This window comes from Neovison vison, chromosome 4, assembly GCF_020171115.1.
Source record: "Neovison vison isolate M4711 chromosome 4, ASM_NN_V1, whole genome shotgun sequence".
Classification (NCBI taxonomy): domain Eukaryota; kingdom Metazoa; phylum Chordata; class Mammalia; order Carnivora; family Mustelidae; genus Neogale; species Neogale vison.
The window spans coordinates 13,672,801-13,695,072 of record NC_058094.1 but is presented as its reverse complement, the minus strand read 5'-3'; the positions used below and the strand labels follow the sequence as shown (position 1 = coordinate 13,695,072).

General features: G+C 41.2%; 1 pseudogene; it reads left to right on the top strand.

The window, feature by feature from the left end:
• The first annotated feature begins 20,344 nt into the window (after positions 1 to 20,344).
• LOC122905514 lies at positions 20,345 to 20,846 on the top strand (annotated as a pseudogene).
• Positions 20,847 to 22,272: the final 1,426 nt, after the last annotated feature.

Here is a 22,272-nt window from a genome sequence, read left to right as displayed (position 1 = left end):
GCTGATGGATGACCTAAAATATATTAGTACATTTCCTCTTCCTGAGATTTCTAGAATGTAATTATAATTACTTTTCTCATTTTAGAGGATGAAACTAAATGTTTAGAGACATAAAAGCTCACATAATGTCTTATAAGTGGCAGAACTGGAATCCAGTGTGGCTCCCTATATTCGAAAGTTCACTATACTGGGAAGAATGAAAGAGGGAAAGGAAGGAAGGGAAATAGAATGTGAGAGAGGGGAGGAAAGGAGAGAGGAAGCAGAATAATCTAGGAACTGCTAAGCCACAGTGATAATAAAGTCTACAACTCACAGCCACATTTTAAACCCAAGAGTTTAGTGTTGAGACCCACGGTGAGGAGATAGGGAGGAGCCATGTGGGACAAGATGTGGTGGGAGAAGAAAGAAGTGGTGGAGGGGAAGATAGAACTGTGGCCCAACCTCCCAAGCCCTTGTACTTACAAAACTGGCAATAGCCACCATGACTTTGTGTTAAATGCTTCCCATGTTTCCATTATTTAGTTACCACATTTTGAATCATCAGGACAAGCTTTTGAGGAAGTTGATTTTTATTCCCATTTTACTGGGGCCATCATAGTTAAATAATTTCTCAACAACCTTGCTCCCAAGTGACAGAACAAGGATGTTACCCAAAGCCCAGATTTTTTCTACTACAGTATGGCCTTCCTGGTCCCTGACTGTTTGAGGACTGAGGCCAGGTGTTAAAGGACCAATGATGGGGAGGGCTGGTGAGCCATAACAGAGAGTTCTGAAAAAGCATTGCAGCAGCAAAAGGGAAAGGAGGAGAAACTCCATGCCTGGAAACCTGACATGTTCTGGAAGGGGCTCAGCTCAGAGTACGGTATCATGAGGACTGTCAACAGGAATCAGAGATGCATATCCAAGGGAAGAATCTAATTTCAATTCCAGGACATTTCAGGAAACAGAGTGTAAGGCAACAATTATTTGCTAAATAGAAAATTAAAGGCATAAATAAAGTCAAAGCTTAAACCACTGAGGCAAAAATCACGCAGGCTCCAATTTCCTTCTGCTGCTTGTAGCTGCCAATTTGAAAAGAAGAAATCATGGGGATAGTGAAAATATAAGATCAATGGACCATGGTTGATAGATGGTGATGTCTCTTATCCCACACAGTGCCCTTACCCCCATGTCAGCCCTTCCCCAACCACTGCCAAACGCAAGCAAGTTGGAGGAAGTAAGACTGTGAGGAAGAGGTCCCTGAATATCTTCATAGGAACTCTGCTTTCCTATGAATGAATTCCAGCACCGAGCATGTTCCGGTAAAAAGAGCTTTATTTCCCTAGACTCCTTGTACTTCCACTTATGCCAAAATATATTTCTTACATGTTTTAACCTTAAACACACACACACACATACACACACACACACACACACACACACACAACACACTCACACACTGTCTCTTGGTCTTTTTAAAATACTGAGTTTGCCCCTTTTCTAGAATTCCTGACAAGGCATCCTGTTTGATAGGTAATGAGTGACACATGACAGGGATAAGTTGGTCTAAATCTTTGTTTCCCATGGGTCCATATGTAAGACACTGGGTCAAAGCTCAAATGCTCTAGGTCGTATTTTACAAACCACTGTTTAATGAGATCAAACACTACTTATGACTTTCACTCCCCTTTATCATCTGTATTCACTCATCTCCTTTGACTTCTTCCCTATAAGTACCTCTCAAATCTTTCTCATCCTCATAATATCCACTGCCTAGACCACTGACTACCTCTACTCTACTCTCCGTACAGCTACAAGAATGTTTCTAATGGTTTCTAATACATATATCTGATTATATTTTATCCTTGTCTAAAATGTACAGTGGATTCTCCATTACTCACAGGATAAAAACCATTATCATTGGTCATATATACCCAAATCTTCACAGGCCTCCTCTACCATGGATGCCACTCATTAATCTCTTCACTCATTCATTTAAAACCAGCCATCATTCTGGATACATGGGAAGTAACTATGAATGTTTGTTTACTGACACTAACTCAATTATCTCCCCCCAAAAGAGCCACTTTGCCATTCCCAGTTGTTCTGAGGAGTGGGCAAGGTGAGTGGCTACCAACACAACAATATTCGGGTGGTCTTTCCCATGACAAAACTTTACACCAACGAGCACACTCTGCCCTGGGATCTAGGGTAGCCCCATTCCATGTTTAATTGTTAGCATACATCATCTTTTTAATCTCCTCCAGCCCCATTTCTTTTCTCATCCAATATGAAGTCATCCTTATGAGCATAGACTCTGAGCCATGGTAGCTGTCTTTACTCACCAGTTTCACTGCTGTACTTGGATAACCTAGCACTGTTCCTATTCTTCCTTCATAAAACAGGGATTCTCATAATCCTACCTCACCGGGCAGGCGAAGGATTAAGGAAGGTAATGTATGAGGAGTTTTTGGAAAAATTACTGGCTCACAAGAAAGGCTAGCTAGGTGGTTATTATTGTCTTCAACTCACCCATAAGGTTACTTTCTATACCAAGATTTTCATAGCCCTCAAGCTCATCTTCCCCATCCAGGTCTTCTTGCCATTCTTCTGCCCTGAATTCCCTTCTCTTTTGTCTGTTCATTCTTCAAGATGGAGTTCCAATCTTGTCTGTGAAGACACATTGACCACCCCTCATCCAAACAAACTTGATCCCTTTCCATTTGTCTTACATTGAAGCATTTTCATGTTTTGATGGCAGGTTTACCAGTTCTGATTTACTACCTACCCTACCTATTAAATCCAGAGCACCACAACCCCAAAGACAATCTATGCATCTAGCACAGCCTCACTGAAGCACTTCCCTATGTCAGGCATTGTAGCAACTCTTAGGGTCCCACATAGCTCAGACATAATCCCTGCCTTCAGGACACAGACCAAAAAATGATAATAATCTTAAAATCTATGGAAGGAATAAATGCAGTCATATATTGACACTTTTTTTTTTACAGATTTATTTATTTATTTATTTTGACAGACAGCGATCACAAGTAGGCAGAGAGGCAGGCAGAGAGAGAGGGGGAAGCAGGCTCCCCGCCAAGCAGAGAGCCCAATGTGGGGCTCGATCCCAGGACCCTGGGACCATGATCTGAGCCGAAGGGAGAGGTTCTAACCCACTAAGCCACCCAGGTGCCTTCCTTATATGGTCACTTTGAAGGAGATCCTGCCCCTAGAAGAGTTCTTAGCAGCTATTAAGAAATTGGTCAAGAAAGCAAAGAGGAGAAAATAAATTTTATTGAAGGAACATTATTGCTGATGCTTTCAACAGAGCATTTCCCAAAGAATGGCCAGTATGCCATGGGAGGCAATTTTCCACAGCATGTAGAGGACTATTTTATACTCAAATAACTGCAACTTTATCATGTGTTAGTACTAAATTTCAATCCTGTCAAACCCATCTTTTCACAAATTCATCGTTTTGTTTAGAGTGAGTGGAGTGCAAACAAATTACAAGTGAGTGAAATTGAGGGACTCAGATTTCAGGGCTCACCTGAAGGGGATTCTAAGGAAGCAATGTTTCGTGACACTACCAAGGAAGTAACTAAAATACAAGATTGCAAAACCCAAAGACAGAACTGGCCCTCAGCCTAACTGACCAGTGCTATCTAATACATCTACCCCATACTGAGCAGGGGAAAGGGCCTGTTCATCTCTTTTGCTTTACAGATTTTTAAAGTCTCACCTATAAAATCTCATCTATAAATCCTAGATGAACAGATTGAGGCCCAGAGAAGTGAAATGAGTCATTAATATTTCGTTGGTTAAAACTAAACATAACTGCAGAAAAGGCAGCCAGACCAATGACACCTGTTAAATAAACTCTGTCATCCCACCACAGAACTCATGTCAGAAAATAGCTTCTGTTCATCTCCATGAGAGACTGTGGACTCTGAGAAACTAACTGAGGGTTTTGGAGGGGAGAGGGGTGGAGGTATGGGTGAGCCTGGTTGTGGGTATTATGGAGGGCACATATTGCATAGAGCACTGGGTGTGATGCATAAAGAATGAATTCTGGAACTCTGAAAAGAAATTTAAAAAATAAATTAAAATTTTTTTAAAAAAGGAAAAAAAAGAAAAGAGCTTATGTGGATAATTCTTTCCTAGTCTAAATTTCAAGCCCCCAAAGAATCTCATTTGGACCCAGTATTTCCATATAAAAAAATAGGAGGAGAAATGGTGCAATACCTCATTAATATCTTTCTTGGCAAGGCATATATTTAAAATATATGTACCAAGTTATAGTTATGTTGGAATCACACCTCATTTTATAAAGTACCTGAGACTTTGCTACCTGTGGGGTGTTTGCCCTGGGAAACCAGCAGCTTCCAAGAAGAAAAATGTTCAACCTGCTTGTTATCTTACAAATAAATGACTTTGTTCTCTCTCTTTTTCTCAGGCTTATTTCCCCTTGTGTTGTGCCAGATTTTCTGTACCCTGTTATTGTAGGATATTGTCCTGACATGCAATAACACAACATAGTATAGTTCAGCGATATTGACACAACCCAAGTGCCATAATCATGGCAAAAACATATGCATAAGAAGAGCAAACTGAAGACTTCCAGTATTGATTCAGGTAACAGAGCAGCCTGAGGCCAGGCAGTGATGTATTTAACTATCAGCACACTAGACTCCTGACCATCTCTAGGAATGAAACTGAGCATTATACCTGAAGAGGGAACAGGAGCTACTGGGTATCCAAAGGGGTCCCTTGACAACATTCTCAGGTAGAGTGTTAGGTAGATGATTCATTCACTTGTGGCTCAAGTTGATTGTTCGTACTTGGAAAGTCTCACCACTGGTCACTGCCAAAGCCACTAGTTGAAAGACAGGCAGTTGGCTTAATTCAAGGCTTACTAGTTGCTTGACTAAATCATACCATGTGTTTGCAACATCTCTCTCCCTGTACCCCAGGATGTAAACTGTCTTATGTATTAGATACAGTTTTATTTGGGACTGGCTAGGAAAACTTTTCTGGCTCTTATCCATCAGCTCATTGGTTAATTCCTATTCTCAATTCTGAAAACAAGTCTTCAGGGATGTCATCCTTGACCAACCAATCTAAGTCATAAGTCTCTGTTTTAAGTTCTCATTAACACTGTATTGCTTTCTTTCAAAATCAGCACTTATTAGAAGTGTAAGTGTACATTGATTTGTGAGACTATTTGAATTATGTCTGTTGTTATTATTCTGTAAATACCCTCCTGCTGTCTGCTTTTGCCTCTGTCCAGTCACTGACTATCGTGCCTAACATATAATTGACCTTCAATGAATAGTTGTTAAGTTTATGAGTGAATGAATGAATGAGTGAGTGAGTGAAAAAGGTGCCTGCAGCAAAGGTATTATAATGAGATGGCATCAGTAATCCAAGCTCAAAATAAATGTATTCTTCTGTTCCTGGACACATTGTTGAATTGTACTTCCCAGGCTCCCTTGCAATTAAGGTGTGGTCATGTGACTTTTGGGTCAGTGAAACATGCCTTCTAGGTCTAACCTACAAAAATCCCTAAGCTCTTCCCCTTATGGCTAGCTTGGATGGAGTTCATCATTGCAACCTTGGAAGCAAGTGGTGAGGATAACAGAGCTCTGTGAGACTGTCTTCCAATAACTACATGAAGCAGAGCCAGCCTGACAACACATTCATATATTTCCAGAACTACTGTATCAAACACTAAATAAACTTCTAATAAGTGTAAGCCATCATATTCATGGAGTCTATTTGTTATGGCCGTTAGTGTTACTTGAACTAACACACTTCTTCCCAGTGATTCTTCACTAGGGAAAATGTTGGAGCCCATATTACAATTTTGTGGAAAATGGGGTAGTTGGAAAAAATCTCCCCAAGCAACTAAGATACTCCCACCTCCACGTCCCCCCATTATAATCTTTGTCCTACATACTTTCCATGGCTTTCCATGAAAACTGAAATTTAAAGATGTACTTGACTAGATGAGAGCCATTGCAGATGTAAAGAACACACACATTCACCCACGTATATAACATAGGAGGCAGATTCAACAAAAATCATGGCTCATCATCAGTAGTACCAGATGATGTGTTATGATCCATTTCTTTTCAAAGCAATCAAAATTTCATCAGCAATCATTATCAAACCAGTCCCTATGGAGGAGAGAGAGATATAAAACACATGGTTGGTGCCCTTGAACAGCACAGCTCAGTGAAAGATCTCAGAATTGTGGTATAAAAGACTTGGCTTGCAAGTGACTCACTAGGAGTGAGACATTGGCAAAATTATTTCACCTTTGCTTTTCTTCATTTGTTACCAAATGTTTAAATTCACAATTCAAAATTGCTATAAGGTTATGTGAATCAATGCATATAAAAGGTCTTGTAGGGCAGAGACACAAGTACACCATGGATTATGACCAAGTCTTTCACACTGTATGGCAGAGTGAGATACAAAGTGTAGTGGAAACCTAGCCTGTGGAGGTTGGTGGGTCAAGGGGAGGGACAAGGAAGCCTTAGAGTAGGAAATGATACCTGATAGCAGGGCAAATGTGGGATTCAAATGGTAGAGGCTAGAGCTGTTTAGAGGTGATCAAGTAGGGTTTCCTAGGTGCTCTGGGTCTTGAACTGAATGCTGAGAAATGAATACAAAGACATAGAGGAGGAAAGCTGGTGTGAGACTATCAAATCGTCATCAAACATTTCTTGAACACCAGTGAAATTATTAGGTACTCTAAAGTTTGCAAAGCTGGTGTGGACAAGAGGTACTATAATGCAATGAAGTGGAAGCCATCTCGAACTGAAAGTTAAGAGACAAGGTTCTCTAATGAACTACATATTTGACCTTGGAAAAATATCAATTTCCCAAGCCTCATCTCCTCATTTGGGAAATGAAGACATTGGCAAGATGTTTGCAGATTTCCTTTCTTGATCTTAACCCGTGATTCCACTTCCGCATTGGTCCTGCAAGTTTTAACCAACTGCATCTCTCAATATAGCCTGCAGAGGGCACTGGACTAGGAATCGTTAACACCTAATTTCTCTTCCCAGCTCCACCCCTGACCAATTATGTGACCCCAGTCACATTGCTTAACTTCTCCCTATCTCAGGTCCCCATCCATAAAACAGAGGGACGAGCAAACTCTCCACCTACCACTAAGGGGTGTAGCCAGAGTTAATACCCTCATCGTCCTTTGAGCTGAGCAGATGAAAGGCACTGAAAAAAGTACAAAGAATTTTTATGTGCTATTGACTTTATTTTATTTTCTGTGGGGGAGGGAGTCTGCCCCAGCTGGAAAGCTGCTTTCTCTGAATCAAAGGGCAGGAACCCAGCAAGTTTCTCAGGATCAGGCCTTAGACTGAGCTGCATACACTCACCGTCCCAGCCAATCCTCCAGCTCAGTTTCCTTTAACCTGGTGCTCCAGGCAATAACTGTGCAACTCTGCAGTTTAACAATGTGTTCTTTGTCCCACAACTGTTCTCATTTCGCAACTGCCCAGGTAATATGTTTGAGCCTGTAGGAAGAGTCAAACAGTTAATGAGGGAAGGGTTTGGCATGCCCTACATAGGTTCTAGCAGCAAGTCTCAACAAGAAGGCATTCTCTCTTTCCTACTTTCCGACCTACCCCCAGAATGTACAAGTGTCACTACCAGGAATGAGCCTTCTTTCCCAGCAGGCTGTAATACCAGTTTGGCTTTTATCAATACATTGGTGAGGTGTGTTTTGTTTATGGTTTTATGCTGTCTATTTTCCCAGGGATATTATGTTTTGTACAGAGCTCTGGAGTTTGCGTCAGCTTTTAAAGCTACCAGCTCTTTTTCAGGTCTTATTGAGCCTTTAATATGGTATGAATAGGGGAGCTATTAGAGGAAAGAGCCATAATCGCCCCCAAGGAAAACATCCATCACTGGCCTTTATGTAGTCCCTGAACCCCTAAAAGGTGTCATCTCTCTGGACCGTATTTGGTGAGAGTATTCTCTGGGAATGCCAAGAAGCCAGTGCATTCAATGGTACTTAGAAAGGCATTTTCTAACCATTACAAATTGACTTGTCAGTGTCTCAATTTCGTCTACATGATGAGTCCCAATTAAATTTGTTGGGGTTTGAACCTTTGTCCCCAGATGTGGCTCTGACAGAGATTGCTGACATAAATAATGTGGGCTCCCAGCCCTTGCCAGGCTCCAGGCTCAGCTGGGACAGCTATGGCTTTTTAAATGTCATTCCCAAGATATCCTGGGGGTGTTCAGCTTCCTTCTTTCTAATCTGGGAAGGGAGCTGTGGGCAACATCAGCCCAGATGACACTAATGCGTCTTGACAGAGCATTCCCGCCGGACAGGTGTGCTACCTGCCGATGCCTCCAGCAGAGAAAGCAGCCAATGTCCACAACGAAGGTTTCACCAAACTGAGGGCGTTTCATGCACAAGTCTTGAATCTCATGTCTCTGAAGAGTTTCTTTTAACACTACACTACACACACACACACACACACACCTGAAAAAGTTATCAGGGTTTTCTCTATTTAACTATAGTATTCCAGGAAACGGTCCAGGTAGCAAAATCTTTTCCCAGTGGCTTCCTGGTTCCTCATTCCTAACTTACTCTCCTGCTGTCGACTTGAGCCAACAACAGAGATGTTCTCTCTCTGGAAGCTGTTGGCTCTCTCTGGAAGCTGTTGGCTCATTATGGCCAAGGCAGATTTTAACTGGCTCTGGGTGGGTTTTATTCTGAAGGCTGGCTGGTAAAAGCCACAGCAAAGTTTCCGACAGGGCATTCATGTCCCGTGTGCATAGTTCCACCTCAACTCTGGCTTGAACCTAACTGACAGCCCTACCCACTTACTCAGAAGTGCTTTTACTGCAGGGGACATAAAGTAGTGAAAGAACAGTTATTCAAAGCCACAGAGCTGGACTGGCATCTGCATCTGGGATTGTCTTGCGGGATAACCTGTAATACATTTTTTCATCTGAGTCTCAGTCTCCTTACCCGTGACCCAAGCTACTGGGTGAGCTTTCTCATACCTCCCGATGCTGCTCCTGCAAGTTCACACTTTCTCTCCATCTCAAGTGACTCAGACAAGGACCAGAGTGGTTCCTAGGCTAACCTTCTTTCAAAGGCTGTCTACAACTAACTGATGGAGCGAAAGAAAACTTCTATGGAACAGTTGCAAAAAAAAAAAAAAAAAAAAAAGGAGAGAAAAAAGAAAGAAAAAAGAAGAAATTAAAAAAACATTTTCACTGTATTTCTAGTAGAAATTTAGTCAAGGAGAAGAGCATTGACTTTGACTCCATAAACTACCGTTAATGCCAAAATCTGGGAAGCAAATGTTTGCCCAACATTGTCTCATTGTCAAGGCATATTCAGATCTATGATGTTATTTGAAATACTGGCTCTATTATTAGTAGGACTGAAGAGGGTCCCCAAACTGAAACTGAAACTCAAAGGGGTTAAATAATAGTCCAAAGTTCACATAGGTCTACATGGTGGGTCAAGAAACAAGGGCACCTCATATGAATACGAATCCAGGGTCCTTTCACATCTTTGCCACTGCAGCTCTTACCTCATTGGCCTATGGGCATTCACGATGCCCTTTCATTACTAAAAGTTAAGGGGAATACATAGAATGTTAGCTGTTAACATAAAGCAAATAAACAAAAATTATAAGACTATAGTCTACCTAGCACAAGAAGGATGCCATTACAGATATAAAGCCCTTTGCAAATAGACACCATCTGCATTGTTAGTCTCTCTTTCTCACTTCTTCTTTCCCACTCTCCCCTATTGCCCATCTTCCTCCAATGGACTTCACTCTCTGACCACAGAGGACTGGTCATTTCCCAAAGATTCCATGCTCCTTGGCTCCTTTGACTTCTCACAGCCTGAACCTACTTGTCCTATAATGCCTATCACCCCTCCAACCTTAGCCATCAGCATACAGTGTCCAAGGGAATGGGGGCAGTCCCAGACCCTTTGGCAAATCTGGGGTGGGGAGGCAGTGGAGGAAGCCAAAGCTTTTGAACCAGACAAATGCAGCTTTAATAAGAACTCTTAATCCTAGCTGTATGTCTCTGCTTTCATTCTCTGAGATCAGGGGGAAATTGTATTGTTCCTCCAGCAATGTTGTGAAGATTACACAAGACAAATATAATGCAAAAAACCCACAGTATTTGCTACCCAGTAGACACTCCAGAAATACTACTCCTTTCCCCTCCTTCCTGCTTCCCCTGTATTGCAGAGAATTATACGTGCCCATCAACTGTAGTGCACAGTATTGCAATAATTGGTGTCTTTCTCACTCACAACTGGTACATTCTTCAGGGACATAGATGGCCACATTGATCTCTGTTCCCTAGTGCTCAGACTGGCATGCATCAGGCATTCAATATACAGTGAAGAAAGGAGGGCTGTAAGAGCAGGAAATTGTAAAGAAAATGGTTTTCTTTCTTTGCCTAAGAGAAAAGTACATTATCTTTGATGTCTCCACCTCCTTAAGCAAGCCCTGTCTAAATTTTCTGAACTTCAGATGACTTAAAATGCTAGTTCTGAACCGGATGGTTCAAGCTAGCATGGACCTCTCCACCAAGAATTCCCCTTCTGCATTCCACACACACCTGTGCTTGCGCACAAAGTTGAAAGGTAAACATCTGATAGACTCCATCCCTCCTGCACCTGGAAACCCAGCACACGTATGGCTAAACAGTTCTTCAGTTTGGCCAGGAATCCACACATTATAAAACTGACCTGAAAAGAGGCATGAGTCAGAGGGAGCAGAAATCAAACCACAGGTCTAAGGGAAGCAAGAAACAAAGATCCTATTCTTGGCCTTCCTCTTTCTTTTGTCTTTATTTTGTGAAAATCTACATTTCCTTGAGGTACTTTGAAGCTAAGTGACTGCAAAGTCACAGACTATTTAACCTCTCTTCACATCAGTTTTCTCATCAATTAAATGAGAGAATAATGCTTCCACAAAGGAAGGGTATTTTTTGGAAATATCCTCACACTACAAAATCTCTACTTGGATCTGTTTTCCCCTGTGCAGACCTCACCTTGAGTTCCATCTGCTTTACTTGCAGAAAAACTCTGAGAACAGTTCATGAGTCATGATAGGCAAACAGGTCAATATTGACCCCTGTAGAGTCCCATGGACAGGATGGTGGCTAGTGGGTGTATCTGTTTTAACATTTCTTAACCGATGATGATACCACTTATGTTCTGTTAAGGATGCACAAGAAGGATGTCACAGAATAAAGATGAACCTGCTTTTTGGTGACTGACTTTTGGAATTATTTCTAGGACAAGCAGCATTCCAGGGAAAAGAGACTCGAAGGTCATGGTGTGAAATACAGGAAATTGTTACAAGCTTTGGAACACCAGTGATTGAAAGGCTGTGTGGGATGTTTGGTTCTGATTAGAAGGATACTTGGTGACATTACAGAGAATGAATTACAGAAAAGGACACCAATGGCAGAGTCATTAAAAGGCTTTTGTACTGAAATGAATGAGAGACTATAGAATCCTTATTTAGTCCATCGACAGTAAGAAGACAAAGGACACTGAATAAAGTATACTTCGAAGGTCAAAGCCACCTGGTGAGGGGGGACCCAATTTTACAAATGAAGATAGAGGAGAAAGAGAAAGAAAAAAAAAAAGTTTATATTAACACAATTAAATATCTTTAAAGCCCTCATTTCCTAAAAACCCAGAATAAACTTAGCTATCTGTGACAAGAGCTTTAGAAATAGTATTTTATTAGTAAGATTTCCCTCTTAAGATAATTGGCTTTATCACTTAAATCACCTCCCCAAAACTGAATTAAGTAGTGAAGGTGATTCAGTTCCTAAATACAAGGATTAGATTGACCACACCAGGCCTCAGACTCATTTCTATGATTCATGATGTAAGAGCTTTGGCCACCTTATATGGTTGGAAATGGTAGCACTCCACTGCATAGATGTCTAGTCTATCCTGGCTCACCAAAGTTTTATCCCGAGGCCAAGTTTCAAAATTCTGACCCATCAAGGATAGATACTTCATGGATTTTCCATCCAGCCCATCCATTGGGTCATTTGGAGATGACCCAAGTAGGCCATCTCCAAATATGTAGGCTTATGGCATGTCCTTGATAAGACACTATTCTACTTTTTAGTATTATGGAAAGAGTTGTGCTATATTTGAAAAGTTCAAGAAGTCTATGAAAACTGGGTTTGGAAGCCTTAGTGGATAGAAAAAAAAAAAGAGAGAGAGAGAGAGAGAGAGAGAGAATATATTCCCCAGAATTCTCCATGAATTCAACAGAATTCTTTTAGGCGATAAAGAAAAATAAGGAGAAGGAAGTCATTGTCGGTGTTTTTGGGAAACAAATCTTTGTAAAGTTGTTCAGGTTACTGTATCAGTCAGAGCCCCAGCAGGAAACAGAAGACACACTCAAATTAGGATTATTTGAAGAAAATTTTTAAAAGTCAAGCAGAGAGAGTCAATTATCATATGGTTTCACTTACTTGTAGAGCATAAGGAATAACAAGGGGGACATTAGGAGAAGGAAAGAAAAAGTGGAATTAGGAGAAATTGGAGGGGAAGACAAACCATGAGAGACTGTGGACTCTAAGAAACAAACGGGGTTTTGGAGGGAGTGGGTGGGGGGTTAGGTGAGCCTGGTGGTGGGTACTAAGGAGGGCACGTATTGCATGAAATACTGGGTGTGGTGCATAAAAAATGAATCTTGGAACATTGAAAAAGCAAAATAAATTTTTTAAATGTATGAAAAGAGTAAAATAAAAGACACTATTTGCAAAGATGTGAACAGGGTATCAAGCAACCCTAAGGAATATCACAGTACTCCAGTTAGTTATTGACTTAATACCCCAAGGTCAGACGAATCAAGGGCAGATAATATTCATTGGAACCTAGAGCCAGAGAGGGCTGGATGGAATCAGGAGCTGAGGGCTTTGGTAAAGATGAGCCTGCAGGGAGGGAGCCAGAGGAATAACCATGCCAATTCCACTCTCCAACCACCGTCCAGACACCAGAAACATGGGAACCTATTAGTTTAGTCTACTTAAGTCAGTCTCATGGGAAGGAACTCAGGTTGGGGGGTGAGGTGGAGATGGCATCTGGAAAGCTGAATGGAGGATGCAAAGCTCGCCTGTTTTCTAAGTGGCCTCACGTTCTTTAACATGATAGGACATTGGGTTGCTCCCAGAGCTACCTCTGCTGTCGCAGTTCCCAAACTGAGAGACAGCAGGTGCATTTATTGAGCATGCCAAAGAAAGGGCTTTGAAGAAACACTAGAGGGAACGGCGGATTTGGATATTTGGTTTATCATACTAATGACTGGCAAAGTCCACTGTGACTTATGAAGAATTTTGCAGTAATTCCTCTTCCTATAAATATCTGTAGTTTGAGGCAGAACTGGTTATATTGTTCTCATTTTCCAGTCGAGGAAACAAAGAAATCTCTCTGTTCATTCTGGTTACATAGCTCCATGCAAAACTTGTCTCTGGATTCCATTAGTATCCCTGGACTGCCACCCCAAGAATGCCAGTGGTCTAGCCCACCTCTTAATTTTCCTTGGAAGGAATTGATTTGAAAATAGGATGATCTTTGCTACAGAGTGAATGCCTGCATCTCCCCCTACAAAATTCATGTGTTGAAACCTAACCCCCAATGTGATGATATTAGGAGACGGGGCTTTGGGGAGGTGATGAGTGATGAGAGCAGAGCACTTATCAATGGAATTAGTACCTTTATAAAGGAGAGCCCAGGGAGCTACCTTGCCTCTTATGCCTTGAGAGGACACAGTGAGAAGACAACCCTCTATGGACCAGGAAGTGATCCTCACCAGACACTGAATCTGTCCCCACCTTGATCTTGGACTTCCCGGCCTCTAGACCTCTGAGAGATAAATTTCTATTGTTTATAGGTCACCCTATCCATAATCTGTTATAGTAGCCCCAAGGGCTAAGATAATCTCTCTGAACAACTGCTTATAGAAAGCTCCTCAGCTTTATCTGAGGTTAAAGATACTTCAGTAAGACTCTAGACTCTCACTCACCAAGCCCATTCATGAACAAGCATTTTTAAAACCCTTCCCTGTGTGAGATAACTATGCTAGCAACCCCATGAAGTAAGGTGGTGATAAAAGTGGTAGAGTTTTGGTTGAAGTGAACACAGTTATCAGGGAAAATCTTGTTTTGTCCTGTGGGCATTTACAGTCTAGGGGGACCAGCCCCTGATGTTCATCAACAGGATAATGGAAAACAGATTGTGATGTATCCATACAATGGGTTACTCTACAGCAACAAAAGGGAATTGCTGATCCATGCTACAATGTGGGTAAGTCTCAAAAATAAATCAAGTGAAAGAAACCAGACGCAAAGAGCACATATGGTATACTCCAATTTATATAAAGTTCAAGATGAGGCAAATTAATCTATACTGACCGAAATCAGAATATCAGCTCTCTCTTGTGTGGAAACTAGGAAGGAGTTGTGAAGAAATGTCTGGGAAGATGGACACACTCTTATTTCTTGACCTAAGTTGTGGTTACACAGCTCTATACAAGTGCAAAAAAAAAAAAAAAATCATTAGATGGTATTGTAAGATTGGCAAAAAGTATGTTTATAAATGATACCCACATTTAAAGAATCAAATAGTAACTGTTACAGTGCAATGCATGTAGTCATTATGATGCTGCCCGTCCAGCAGTTTTCTCTTCCGCATGCATACCAGAGGACTTTCACACACAGGTTTTGGGAAGCCAAACTACATTGTTGCAAAGAGCATGAGCCCTGCTGAATGGCAGATCTAGGTTTACCTGCCAGCTCTACCACTTCCTGATGTGTGACTTTGACCGAGTCACATAAGCTTTCTGATCCTGAACTTTCCCATCTGTTTATAGAAAGCTCCTCAGCTTTATCTGAGGTTAAAGATACTTCAGTAAGACTCTAGACTCTCACTAGAGAATGAGTCTATTATGGGAATTCAACAAGAAAATTAACAAAAGAACTTAGATTTCCTAGCACATTGTTAATGCTCAATAATATAGGTCACTATGACTGCCCCTATTGTTGCTCAACTGCCCTCCACTCTACTTCACCTGTAGAGAGAGAGAGAGTAGAATAGAGGAGGGTGACAGAGGGAATGAGTAATGTCTATGAAGTCTCTTTCTCTTTTTTCCCTCCTAGCAGTCTCTGGTAGGCAAGTCTGAGGCTGATTGCTGCAGAGCACTTAGCCGACTGGCCATGATGGGATGACCGCCAGGCTGCCTGTCTGGCCTGCAGGCCCTCATAATATGCAGGGCTATGGTTGTGCCCCTGCATGTGCCCCTGCATGCACCTAACCCAGAGGAAGTGTGGGGCTCTAGTGGGCTGATTAATGGCTCCCTCACCCAGAGCTCTCACAAGTCTGACCTGAATTCTTCACAGAGCCAGTGTGCCTAAAGGCAAGAGGTGAGGCCTGCACATGTCTACCAGCTAGCTGCTTCCATAATAGAATATTGATCTTCACCAGGAGGGTGGCAGGCCCCACACCAGGCATTGGATGTTAAAGGCAAGACCTCTGTAGATGGCGAATCCATCAGCCATCAATTTGATATTAGCAAGCAATTACAGTGCAGTCCCTGTTTTACCTCCACTTGGGGATATCAGGATGATTGTTTTAAGAGGAGAAAGAAAGGGAAAAAACAAAAACAAAAACAAAAAAAAAACCAAGGAAATAAAAAGCCTTATCAGTACACATTGCTCCTCTAGAATTCTTTTGGATGAGGGTGAGGCTAGATGCTACAGCAGAATGAGCACTGGACTTGAAGTCAGGAAAATTAGTGAGTCTATAACTAGAAACCACTGCCCATCAATGTCCTTCTCTGAGTCTTCTTGCCTTGGTTCTCAATCCTGGCTGCATATGGGAGTTACCTTTTAAAACTCCTAGTACCAAGACTGCTCCAGAACAAGTATATCATAAACTCCAGGGAAGAGGCCCAGATACCATCAATCTTTAAGGCTCTCTGGACTTTTGATGTGCAGGTGAAAACTCTGAGGACATTCAAAGTGAGATGGCTGACATCAGTGATCTTTAAGGCAGTGATTTCCAACTTGCACACCCATGCAGGTCACCTGGAATCTTGTTCCAACACAGATTCTGACTCAGTTGCTGTGACTTAGTACATCTAAGGCTCTGCATTTTTAATGAGCAACCAGGTGACACAGTTGTAGCTAGTCTTGGGACAATATTTTGAGTAATAAGACTCTAAGGTACTTCTTCTTGCAAACATTTGAAAAGTCTATAGCAGCATTATCTTATAGAACTCTCTGCAATGAATTAAATGCCTCCATCTGTGATGTCCCGTGGTAATAGTAGCCACATGTAATTATTGAGCCCTGGAAATGCGGCTAGTGCAACTGAGGAACTCAATTTTTAGTTTCATTTAATTTTAATTAAATTTAAATAGCCACATATATCTAGCTGGTGCCATGAGACTAGAGTTTTAAAGCATGAAACATATGACAGGGTTAAGAAAGGATGTTTGTACCATACATCCATGGGTAGGATCACATGTACTCCCATTCAGGAATAGATACCAACTGATGGCAAAATGCTCTTCTCCTGGCTCAAATTAAACACAAAGTCTAAATTGATATGAATAGAATGTGTTGATGCTAGGTATAGCACAGAATGGAAGTGTCAGGAGATACAGCTGAAGAGGTGATCACTGTACTGGGCTTCCTAAAACAGACTGAGGAGTTTGGGCTTTAGCTCAAGGACAAAAACAAAAGTATGACCAAGTTTTCGTGGCAGTCCAAAAGATGGAATTCTTGATATCACCCAGAACTTGCAGGGAAGGAAACTAGAGGAGGTAACATTTGGCATGTGCCAAAGAAAAAGGCAAAAAAGAGAAGGTGAAGAGCACTAAGTGTGTGACCGAGAACAAGGAAAGTGAGACTTTAAGAAGCCTAGGGATGCATAACCTCAATACAGGGCAGAAAAGGCATAATGCAATGGTGACTCTGCATCCTCTTATTTCAAAGGATAACATGCATTATTATTGAAAAAATTTTTGTTTTTTTTTGTTTTTCGTTTTTTGTTTTTTGTTTTGCTTTTTGGGTTGTTTTGTTTTGTTTTGTTTGAGGAGTGGTTCCAAACAGGACTGCTGGATACAGTTATGGAGGTTGCACACTGCTCAACTCTAGGAACAGCTGTTAGCATAATTAAATGTAAGTGACATCCCCTGGAGTTGTATGATGTATATACTCTCCCCCATTTCATTTTTTTTTTTTTTCTGTTAATGTGCTTTGGCTTCTAGTCAAGAAAATCCCCTGAGAATGGGAACTTCAGACAGGAGACATCTAAACAATGAGCCCTAATCCCTATAGCTTCAGTTTCCCAGTCACCAAGTGGGATGAAGAATTACAGGTCTCTCACATGCCAGGTACTGTTTGGAGGCTTTAAATGTGACATCTTGTATTTCTAACAGCAGTGCTGTTTCTAACAACAGCAGTGTGAAAGAAAGTATTCCTGCATTTTTCCTCTTAGGAAATGGAGCTGAGACATTAAGATAGTGTAGGTAGAATCTGTTAGAGCCAGTATAGTCACCCAATCTGGTCTAAGTCTTAGATCCATGCTCTGTCCACTACTTGATTACTCCCAATCAGTGTTAAGGGGAATCCATGAGTCAGTTTCAATATTTTACAACTCTACTGGAAATCACTTACTTGATTGTGATTAGGACACATACATTCAAACATCACAGGGCTTTGATGTGGCTAAAATTGTATCAACTTACTGTGGCAACACTAGTATCTCACACTGATTAGAAACTTTCCTTGGCAACAGTATCTGCCTTAGATTCATTAGAAACTAAAACTAACTGCTTTAAAATTTTCATTTATTTGGCATCTTACCAAAATACAACTACCTGGGGGCAGAGTAATAAAAATGGAACCTTGGTGGTACATCTACAACATCCTGCCTAGAATCACAATTATGTATGCATATCTCTATATCACCCAGTGGCTTTACCTATCACACACATGGTAGTTATGGCCAAGTCTCTTTCTGTTTCCTTTTTAACACTTCATAGCACCTAATTCTTACATACAGCTACCTGTGGGATTCTTTTGCCTCACTGTCCCATGGTCCCTTTGGACTTACTGTGCCCAACACCATACATATTTCCTCTTCTCACCTTCTTGTTTTTCCTCTTCGTGTGTCCTTTCTCACTGAATAGGACCACCACCAACATGGTCACCTAAGGCAAGAACCTGGGAGTAAACAGCTCGGACCCTCCCTCCCATTTACCTAGTCGCCCCTAAATTTATCTGTTAGGATTAAGATCAGCTGCCTATAAGAGAAAACCTAAACAAGAAACAAATAAGAATGATTACTTAAATAATCAGCTGTTTGCCGCTTCCATAAAAGAGGTAGGATGTCTGATCCCCATAGGCAGGCATAATAGTCATCAGGGATCCAAGACCCCTCATTCTGCTCACCATATTAGCTGCAACTTCCAACCTAATGTCACCTCACAACTCAAGAGGGCTCCTAGAGCACAACTATCATGACCATGGTATAGGGTAGCAGAAGGAAAGGGCCATAGGGTAGAGTGAGAAGGGGAATTTCTAACAAATTCAATTACCTTAATCAGTCTTCCTCCAAATTTCACATTGCACTCCTGTTGATATTGCTTACCCATATCCTAGAGTTCTGAGAGACTAGTAAATATAGTCTTTTAGGATGCCTACTGTCCCATAACAATGAGGTTATGCTACTAAGTCAGAGAGGGGGAACAGATCTGGGGACACAAATAGCTGTTTCTGCCATTCCAAGTATTGCAGCTTCTAATCATTTTAGATTTAACATACCTGCCTGCTTCTCTACCTCACACCACCATTGTTCTAGTTGAGGCCCAACCCCAGAGGAACAACAACTTAAATGACAACTGGAAAAATTCACAGAGAGCAAGACAAACAATCTTTATCCAAGTTAGGCTGGATTTTCCAATTTACCTTCATCCCCCCCCCAAAAAAAAAAGCTTAGTTCAGAGGAAACAATGATGTAAGAAGGACTAATGTTTCTACCTGCCCCTCAGTTTAATAGCAAGAGATTCCACATGCCAGACAGGAAAGAGGGCTAGGAAGGAAAATGTGCATTATGTTAAATAATTGATGTTAATACCAACAACCAAGACAAACAATGGTGATAAATGACATAGAGAGAACCAAGGAAATTGTTCAGCTGTGATATCGTGATTTCAAGCAGCTTGACTCTGTAATCATCCAACATAGTTTCATCAGGAATTTCATCAGCGTCGACGCCCCTAAGCTGCCAGTCTTCAGGGTTTACTACAAATGTGTGTCTTAGTAACATGAGCTGGCTTTCCATCCATCATCTAGTTCAAAAGGGCTGTCTCTCTGTCATTATCTGGAGACAAAAATAAAACATTATAGTGAGTTTTGTGCTTCTCCTCTACCTCTACATTCCCATAGAACCCTCTTTAATGTTTTTGCCCCCCTATCTAGCCCTGCCTGTGCCTGGCCTGTAGTACCCCCTGATATTATTATTGTACTAAACTAAACACAACCCTTGATTCCATGGATTATTAATTCTTATTTGTATTATGTAATCAAATGAGCAGTCAGCAGGTCAAAGAATTCAACTCATCTGAGTCCACACTGCCCTTGTTCTAATATAGTCAACAAAGCAGAGAGCATTGTGTCGGCTTCCCAGGGTCAAGTCTAGGTACCATGAAGCTTAGGTCAACCAACTCACCTCCTATTTCTTTATCTGCTAAATGGGAATAAGAATATAGGTCTCACTCTATTTTTTTTTTTGAGGAATAAATTGAAATAATCTATGTAAATTGGCAAGCACATTTTACAGTTTGTAGAAAAAGGTAGTACACCTACCCTTGCCCCCAAATGCACATAATTTTTCCAGATGGTATTTAAAATATTTTAGACCTTAAATGAAGCTAACTATAACATGATGAGAGTAATAACTACTGTTTATTGAATTAAGTTACACACATCATCAGACTTAAACTTCACAACAAAGTTGAAAGAGAGCATATCACTCTTTTAGAAAAGGGAGCTCAGGGCTGTCGAGGTCATAAGTGGAAGCATCTAGAACTAACCCTGTGTTTCTCTTACTAGAAACATTCGAGAGTGGCCAATAAGTTTGAGAATTTAGGCAGGACTGGGGAACATTTAAGTTCCCTTTCCAACTTGTATCTCAATTCTGGAATCTAATTTTTGTCACAAGAAACTATATTCCAGGTAAGGATTACTAAGTGCCAGGACTTCTTATTGAGTTCTTTCTTCTCCTAGACAGGCCTCCTCTGCTGCAACCATGTTATGCCAGATCATCGGTCAGGCCAAGAAGCATCCGCACTTGGTTCCCCTCTTCATATTTATTGGGGCAGGTAGTACTGGACCAGAGAGGTTCTTGCACCTGGTGTTGTTCAATCCAGATGTGAGTTGGGATAGAAAGAATAACCCAGAAACCTGGAACAAACGGAGTCTCAATCACCAATCAAGTTCTACTCAGTGAATGTAGATTACAGCAAACTGAAGAAAGAAGGTCCAGACTTCTTTTTTTTTTTTTTAAAGATTTTATTTATTTATTTGACAGAGAGAGATCACAGTAGACAGAGAGGCAGGTAGAGAGAGAGGTGGGGGGGAGCAGGCTCCCCGCCGAGCAGGGAGCCCGATGCGGGACTCGATCCCAGGACCCTGAGATCACAACCCGAGCCGAAGGCAGCGGCTTAACCCACTGAGCCACCCAGGCGCCCAGAAGGTCCAGACTTCTAAATGAAATGTTTCACTCTAAAGCTGCTTAGAATGAAGGTCTTACAGAAGCCGTCTGCACAATTTATCACTTATGCAGGAAATATTTCCCCCCTAAATGCACAAAATCATGGTGGTGTATTGTGTTGGGGTTTACACTGAATAATAAATATCTGAAATTTGAGGGGAAAAAAAAAAGAAACTATATCCACAGTGTAGAGGTTAATGGCTCCCATGCAGATGCTAACAGTATGGCATGGTAGAAACAGAATGGGCTTGGGAACCACTGTGTGTGTGTGTGTGTGTGTGTGTGTGTGTGTGTGTGTGTGTGTGATTTTCATATCCTGACTTAAACTTACATTTGAGAAGTGGGGAAAGAGAGAGTTGTAATAGAACAGAAGTGAGTCCATTTTTTGAACACTTACTTTGTGCCAGACATGGTACTAACATCTTTATCTCTATAACCTGCAAACCTACCAGAAAACCTGTGAAGTTGACTTAATATGATCTTCATTTTATGGTTGAGAAACAAGGCTTAGAGACATTGAACATATATCCAAGGTTCAGAGACTGGTTTGTTAACATTAAAGCCTCTCCTCCTTTTTTGACAATATCTATGGGGAATTGAAATAAAATATTTGAGTGGCAGATTACAAAACATGGCCTACCTAACCCATTTTGGTGGTTTTAAAATATGTCCACCAATTCAATTATATTCCTCCATTCAAATGGTGAAGGCTAATTCCCCACCTTGAGCGTGGGCTATATCAGTAACTCAGTTCACACTGGAGGAAGACAGCTAACATGGTGTGATCGCACTTAAGCAGCCTTATAGAGATGTCCATGTGGTGAGAAATTGAGACTTTCTACCAACAACTGGCAAGGAACTGTGGCCTTTCCCAATTGTTATGTGAGTGAGCTATCAAGAATCAAGAATCAAGCCAGGAAGTTTAAAACTACTCTTCTCTGTGATTATCCATGATAGAACCATTTCCCCTCAATCTACAGGAAATCATAATTGGAGAGAAACACCCACCATTCTATAGCATAAAATACAAGTAGAGATATCTTCCATGAAGTATCTGGCCATGTGTCACAGTGGAAACAGAGTGGACTCAGAGATCATGGAGTTCCATCTACCACCAGCACAATGGACACATGATATAACTCCTCTAAATATTGCCATTCTCATCTACAAAGTGGGGATAATAACTCCCAATTTACAAGGTGACCATAATGATTTTAAAAGATCATTTGTTGAGAACTTTATTCTTCAACAAACACTGAAAAATGTTTTGGGCACTATGTTCATTACTGATGTGGATAAGACACATAGAGCCATACCCTCAAGGAGCTTTCAGAGGAAAATAAACAATCAAATAGTTACATTTCTAAAGCATGGCAAGCTGTATGGCACATGTTTGGTACTCAAAAGATATTTGTTTTCTCCTCCCTTTGATCTTCTACTAAAGTCCCACTTAGTGGTAGTGT